Below are 8,518 nucleotides of genomic sequence, written 5' to 3' on the forward strand. Positions count from 1 at the left end.
TGTAAGATTAATCATCTTGTTAGCCTGAAAATTTGACTCAAATTAAGTGAAATAAACTCCGCCAATGTAGTGAGACATAGTGAGATTCTTGAAATAAGGAAAACTTGGGTTAAGAGATTTTAAGAATATGTCACTTAATGAGTCAAATTTCCAGGCTAACAAGATAAATAATCTCACGTTTTCTGCTAACCAGATTATTAATCTTACACATTACATACAGTACATCATCTCGAAACAAGATCAAAAAGATTTTTTTGTCTGGATTTAAGATTTTAAAACTTAGACAGACTTTTTTGCAGTGTATTAAGCAGAAAATGATTGTGCCTTATATCATGACATGTTTACATGAAACATAAAATTTTATTCCTAACATCAGCTGTAAATTCAGGAAAATAATATATTCATTTAGTTATTACAGGGCATGTTTAAACACAAGCCTTGATAGATTTAAATGGGCCTTAAGAAGCTCCATCCATCAGGTTTTATGAGCTTTTAAAGGTAACTCAATATTATATTTATTTTTGCTGTTAATTGTAAAATACAGTGCACATCACACTGAACACCATCACCATTGTGACACAGGGTGGTGTCAGCATCATGAAGTGGGGATGCTTTTCTCCAGCAGAGACAGGGAAGCTGATCAGAGTAGTTAGGAAGATGGATGGAGCTAAATACATAGCAATTACGACATACAAAACAAATCAAAACAAAAAAACCTGTCAACGTTTTAAGACCGTGGTGGAGGTTCACCTTCCAGCAGGACAACAACCCAAAACAKCCAGCCAGAGCTACAATGGAACAGSTTAAAGCAAAACATTTCTATGTGTTAGAATGGCCCAGTCAAAGTATCATCCAAGCTGATTGAGCTTGAACTATTTTGCAAAGAATGGGTAAAAATATCACTCTCTGGATGAGTAAAACTGGCAGAGACAAACCCTGAAAGACTTTCAGCTGTAATTACAGCGATATGTAGTTTAAAACATTGGGCCTCATGCAAGAACATGTTCTTATCCTAAATTTCTCTTATTTTTGCTCGTACAAAGGGTTTGTACGAACATGTCACGTCAGATTCAACAAACTCTTCTATCTTCAGGAAAAGTGTGTAAATGAGCTGCGCAAATTACACCTGTTCGTATCCAGTTGCTCGTGCACGCGAGAGGAGATTAGCATAATTACCACCCCAAAAACACCATATACGTAAGGCTATGTTTCCTGCCTCAGATACAAGTGTTCATTCATGAAAAATGACAGCGAAAACTAAAAACTAAAAACTTTACGAGTTCAGAGATTGAAGTCCGTCTGTCAGAGATCCAGAAAAGAAAATCTGTCATTTTTAGCAGGTCAGCTGCGGAATAAAAAGAGCTGCTAAAWGTATAAACAACTGTGAAAACATTGGTGAATGCCACAAATTCTCCTAAATCACTCGTACGCACAACTTAAGAACAAATCTGTGCATACGTACAGTTCTTGCATGAGGCCGTTTACTTTAAAGGTGGGGGTGGAACACAAATGCACAGACAAACTCCAGGTGGTTCTAAGGTACCGCTTCTTATTGTGCAGTCGTAGCCCTGCAAACATCATAACATTTTAAGCAAATCATCAAACCACACATCAAAAGTTTTGCTTCTTGCAAAATGAGAAACAGAGTATTGGCTGTGAAATGGGTGAAAAAGCAACCAAAAAAGACAATAAGTCACTGACATCAGTGGTAGAAGCAATCTTCAGCCACAGTAAATGACAAGATTGAGTTTTTTGTTTTCAGGTAGAGAGCTGTGGAAAAAGCTTTTTCTTCGGCAGTAGATGGCAGTCTTGCTGTATCACACTGTTGGCTGACTGATGCTGAAGACACTCCTGAGGATAAAGAGGACTCCAGTCAGCAGGGAGGGCGGTAGAGGCAAGAAAGAAAATGATGTCATGACCACAGATGGCAGTCTTGCTTCGGCGTTGGCTCCGAGCGGGGCGAACGAGACGGATGACTGGAAAATGGGGTGTCAGAGGGATAAAATGGGAGTGAAGGTTGGAGGTTGCACAGAGAGGCAGAGTGTGTGAGCGACAGAGATTAAAGGGGCTGGAACACATGAGACGGGGGGTGGGGGTATGGCTGCAGAGGGCTGTTTTTATACAGATGAGGATGCAGCAAAGGGATGGATGGCTGATATTTGTCTGCTCCTGCCACGGCCTCGGAGCACTTTATCCACAGGATTACACGAGAATTCAATTTAATTGCACAATTAATGTCTAGATTACGCTGTGAATGACTCACAACAAAGCCCATCCAACCTGGGTGCCCTCTTCCTGGTGGCACGGCCGGATGCTTTCCCAAATCAAAACCAATGACAAAAACATCAAATGTTCGTCCATTCCTTCAAGAAATTCATACCTTGTGACACCTTTCATCACAGATTTGTCAGATTTGTAGACTAAGATCATCTTAAATATGAGTTATAGCTATTTTTTCCTGTTCAGAGACTGTTGCTTTTCTTTGGTGGTCACTTTAAAATAGGTCGACTCCATGTTACGAGCCCAAGCCTAGGAAATCAGARGGTGGCAACAGAGAAAAAGGTGTAGTTTAAAAGGGGTTTATTATAAAGAAAATGGTCCCATAAACCAGACAGGACACACTTTAACCCAATTAAAGGTTGAATAAACTGGAATCAAGGAAAACAAAATGGTAATGCTTTTTTTTCAAAAAACGGTACCCTTATTACCATGTAATTACAAGGTAATAAAAATGATTAAATGTAATTGCTACCATATTACCATGTAATTACGTGGTAATTAGGGTACAATTTTACCATATAATTAATTGTCTGCAGTAATGTAGCACTTATTCACTATGTAACACCTAAATAAGTAGTAGGTAACTTGGACAGTTTTAAAGTTATATTTTATTGCAATTAACCACTAATCCCAAAATTTAGTTGCATCATTTTGGTTATAAATATAGTGTTGAGTTACTATTGAATAGTAATTTGATTGTAGTTACCCAATAAAGGTAGTTTTACTAACAGCGGTTTTTCTTTTGTACCCCAATTACCACATAATTACATGGTAATACTGTAGTAATTACAATTAATCACCATTTTTATTACCTTGTAATTACATTGTAATAAGGGTACCATAAAAGAAAGCATTACCAACAAAACTAGAATGGGTCAAGTGGTTAAATAACCAAAGAAATAATCAAACAAGTCTGAACCAGACTTAAAACGACCCGAAATAAAAAGTCAATGGAGCATCAAACGTCTCCAAATATAAGCTTCTAGGTTAAACAACTAAAATCAATTAAATGCAACATCAAACTTTTAAACAGAGCAAAACATGTCTAAGGTACAAAGTACTGTCAAACAAACTGTCTTCAATTGGCTACAAACTAACAAAGTCAGATTGAGAAGGGTTAAAAGGGGTTAATCTGTGGAAGACATTAACTCAATGGTTACTTTTTGAAGGTAAATAAATGAGCAATGAGGGTTGTGGTTGTTTGGTGGTCCCATAATCCTGAGTATCAGTTCTGATTGTGTTAGGAATGGCATCCAGCATGAAAAAGTTTGCCCAAGACTTTGTGCAAGTTCGCTAGCTGTGCAAGTTCAGGTGAGAGTGAACAGTTATTTGTGCAAGTTCACTAGCTGTGGCGACCCCTGCAGGAGGAACTACTACATGAACAATCGCACAGAGACGAGCAAAAACATTATCGTTCAGCCTCAGGGAAGGAAAAGGTGATCCACTTTTCTTACAATTCAAACACTCTTCATCTACGTAGTCACTTGATAGAAATAAATAGCATGACAACACATACAGTATGTTTTTGTTAGCGAACATGGGCAGACATGGCAAAAAACATGTACCGGTAGCCAAAAGCAATCAGAAGTTGCTCAGCTAGACTTCACGACTCACATGAGTTACTGCACCGCCGGCGTGCATTTCATTTGCAAGAATGCAACATACTGACAGCGTAGTGCAATTAACCAAATGACCCCTTAATCATGTCATCATGCTGTCTGTACATCACTGACAGAAACAGGCAAATCTGACTGCTCATTTCAGGCGATAACCCAGAGCAAAATATAATGGAAACTTAATGAAGTGTATTAAATGTCCTAATATTCTATTCTTTTACATTAAGCAGCAGCAGCCACTGAGCTGAAGTAGTCCTAAGTTCATCACTTTCGACTTGGAAGGAAAAACAAAACACAGACGGCTTCATTGGTCGCATCTCGGTGCTGCAAATGAATCTTTGTGAAGCATTTCTTGCAAGTGCAGATGACTTGTTACATTTAGAGGCGGCGTAACAATGGAAATAAGTGCACATCAATGAAAGAAGCAGACTTCCTGTTTTTGCGCACAGCGTCTCAAAGCCGGCCATTAATTTTCATTAAATGCTGTCAGTAAGGACCATTAACCAGGTCTGAGAATAATCACCTCCTCAGAGAGCTGACCCGTTTATGGCACAGGTAAGGGTTAATAGAAACAGTCCACCTTTATTACACGACAGTCACAGTGCGCTCGCCACTGGAAGCTTTCACTAATTATTCATTTTTATATAGGACGTTCTCTTTGTATCATTGGCGCTGAAGAGGAAAACACTTCCCCAAAAGAGCAAACAACTTTGCACACTAATTTTGTGTGTAAACGTGTTGTGCCGTAATGAATGCAGCGCCTGTTCAGAGGACGATTTTGCTCATCAGACTGAAGTCTCGCTAATCAAAGGTTCTTCAGATAGGCAAGATAATCATCTGTAGCTCGTTTCCCCAGAAGTGATTAAATATTGCATGGCTTTCTTTAATTCATGATGTATAAAAAAACAGACAAAGGTCAAGGCAGACCAGTCCTTTTAGATAAACTGAGAATAAAGCCTCGGCAGATTAATGAACTTCTCCAGTTAAAAAAGACCAAATAAACATTTGAGAGAAGAAAAAAGAAAAATCAATTATATGGTATAAGTGGTATGAAAATGTCTGTAATTATCGTCAAGACAAAACTTTTCTTTCTTTTTAAATTTTAAATCTCACTCTTGGCCTTGATTTCTTTCAGTAATGACATTTTTAAATGTTCTTCCGTGCTTAGGGGCAAGACTCTATGAAGAATGATTCACAGTCACGCTGATAACGTGTTCCGATATGCATTTTCTCTTTGTTTGATTTTTTTTGATTTGTTTACTATTTTGGAATGATTTCTATTTTAGTATTCCATACTTCCTTGTGTCCAGCTCATTTCTCTGTGTTTCCTTGTGCCACCAGATCTTCCCCTCTGTCAGAGCCCCGCCCAATCTCACCTGTTCCCAGTTGTCATTCAGCTCAGATGTCTCCACTTGGCTCATCAGCCCCTGTTCATAACCCCCTCAGTCTGGCATTAAGGCTTTCTGCCCGTTCTGGGTTTCCTCAGGACCTTCTTGATTTGTTCTGCAGCTATAGCTGCAATTTCAGCCTTTTTGTTTTAAAGAAGACATTGGCAAAACCCATTTTTAACCATTTTAGGATTTTAGGAGTGCAGAAAAAATTAATTTAGTTTCTCCAGATGTTGCGTAGACATCTTTCTCTTCTGTTTGGGTCAAATTTTTCAGTCTGTTGAGCTTCCTCTGTAACCGGGATCTGCAACCTGTTTCTCTGGGTCCACATGTGGCTCTTTGATCCCTCTGCAGTGGCTCTTTGAAAATGTGACCAAACATAACAGAATATACAGTATATACTGTATAAAAATTGTGTTTACTCACAACAGAAATTAATTTGTATGCAAATGTGTGATCAATACTACTAATACAAAGATACAAAGATAAAACATGTTAACTCATGCTAGCCTGGTGTTTACTTAAATATTGCAACTTCTTTTGTTCTTTCAATTTCATCAGAATTACCTTTAAATAATTTGAAAACTACATAATAATAAGAATTAGAAAAAAATATATACCTGAATAGTTCAGTTGAACTGTTTTTTTTATGAAATTTGATAAAAATAACAAACAGTATTTTTCTTGTTTACATGAATATGGTCTTTTTTATTTCTCCTGATGTGCAAACGTAATAATACATAGTAAAATTTACAATAATTTTTTTAGCTTTATAATGTCACCTCCACTGGCCATAAAGGTTCCTGAAAAGGCCTTGAAAAGGTCCACGAACCACCAGTTGATAAATCACTGTTGTAGCTTGTTTTGCGGCTCTGAACACATTTTATTAGTGAGCCAAGGAGCAGAAATCGCTCTTTTGATCGTAAAGGTTGCAGAGCCCTGCTCTATAACATGTTTATGTAATGGTATTTGCTGCGGAAGTTCTAAACAAGGGCATAAACTTCCAGTTAATCAATATTTTTTTGTGACACAAAAAATATACTGTATATATACATACATATTAAATTTATTTACTGTTATTTTACCAGGCAAGTCCCATTGAGATCTCAGATCTCTTTTTCAAGGGAGGCCTGGGCCTGAAGGCAACCTATTGTACATGTTCTTGGGGTGCGGGGGAAACCGGAGTACCCGGAGAATACCCACGCAAGCATGAGGAGAACATGCAAACTCCACACAGAAAGACCCCAGGTCCGAACCGGGGATCGAACCCAGGACCTTCTTGCTGTCGGGCATCAGTGCTAACCACTGAACCATCGTGCTGCCAATATCATGAATACATGGTTCTGCAGGTTCATCATCGTCATCATCCTCAGGGTCAGACTCTGGCTCCAACATATAAAGCTGGATGCAAGTCTTCCCTTGTTGACATCTTTTGATTCATTTGTAAATTAAAGTTTCATGTGCCTCTGGTAAGTCTGGTGTAACTCTGCTCATTGGTGGTTAAAAGGGGGCGGGGTCTGAAGTGCCTAATTTGAATTGAGAGACAGCTCTAAAACGAATTGCTCTCGGATGCATCTCAGAATAGGAGTGAAAGAGGGGCTTGTGGAGCTACAACAACAAGGAATTCAGACCAAAGCATTGCTGGTCCACTTTACATAGACTCCAACTGAATGATTTAAAAGAGAAAATGAAGAATTTAAAAGCACATGTCCCCTTTAAACAAATCTTTGATGTTATTGGGTTGCGTCAGTCTGCATTCTTATGTTCACCTCTCCACTAATGTCAGACTGAAGCAACTACAGATAGCTTCTGCAGCTATAAGTCTGTATAAGGCAATCAATATCTATTTTCTGACCCTAAGTGTTTTTCAGTATGTTTAATTTTATGCAAAACTAACAACAAAAAAAGCAAAACATCAGTCACTCAGAGGAACTGAACTCAGATCTTCAAACTACAAACCATATAAACTCGTTTCCTTGTTATATTTCCAGCTTCCTATTGTGGTATTTGTTTGTTCATGAGGCAGGATTTGAGCCTGGCATCAAATATTGCCACAGCTGGTGCATCATAGCACCAAAGCCAAAGGACACCCGAAGTTAATCATGTACACTACAGGGGTTGACACAAAGGACACATCTCATTCCCGGACCGCAACAATTTAAAATATCTATTGAAGAAAGTTTTACACTTACAGCAAGTTTACTGAGTTGTCTTTAATCATAGTCTATATAAAAACAGAAACACAGAACTGAAATGAAAAGTTTGTTTTGTTTGTTGACAGCAAAGGAGCTAGACAATTTATATTAGGGTTGCCAGACCATCCGTCTCACTGGGGCACAAAAACATGAAGTTTCACTGTTGTTTTTTTTAATTTTATTATTTCTTTAAATCTGAAGTTACAGCCATACATCACTCGCTGTGTGAGAATAGGTCACATAACAATTCTGTCAGACAGATAAGGTGTTTTTATGATTGATTAATAAGACACATTCATAAAACATATATTTTATTAGTTTTTCATACCTTGCTAAAAACAGCTATGGTGGCTGCATAATTGAGCTTTATTTTCATGAAGACTTCAGAATGTTTCAGACGCGTTTCTCCTTTCAGTAAAATCTGCTAAATAAAATAACAATTGTTCCAAAAACTTTTTTTTTTTAATTTTACATCAGTTTCAAAATGAGAATGAAAAGATCTTGGTCAACCGAGGGTTCAATAATCAAAACAAACAAACAAAAAAAGCTTTTCATTTGTTTCTCACCACATTATTATTATTATTTTTGGTTAAAAGCAACCTTAAATGGACAATGTGGAAAAAAATAAAGCTAAAAACAGAACTTACACTGARTAACATTGTTCAGCGCCTCGTAGAGCCACTGTGTTCTGTTCGACTTAATTGGTGCCTCGAATCAAGTTGAAAGAAATTTGGCCCACTCTTTCTTTTTTCTTCAACTCAAAGTTTGCAGGCAGTGGGTTATGAACAGCTCTTTCAAGTTTCCGTCACAGCATGGCAGGCGGACCAAGTCATTGCGATACCTCAGTTATTTGATTTTTCAGCCATTCTGTTGTGGATTTGCTGCTGTGGCATCATTCTTTTGTTGCATTAACCAGTTTGGACTATACACTCACCGGCCACTTTATTAGGTACACCACACTAGTAACGGGTTGGACCCCCTTTTGCCTTCAGAACTGCCTCAATTCTTCGTGGCATAGATTCAACAAGGTGCTGGAAGC

Source organism: Austrofundulus limnaeus, unplaced genomic scaffold, assembly GCF_001266775.1.
Source record: "Austrofundulus limnaeus strain Quisiro unplaced genomic scaffold, Austrofundulus_limnaeus-1.0 Scaffold13, whole genome shotgun sequence".
In the NCBI taxonomy this organism is placed as follows: Eukaryota; Metazoa; Chordata; class Actinopteri; order Cyprinodontiformes; family Rivulidae; genus Austrofundulus; species Austrofundulus limnaeus.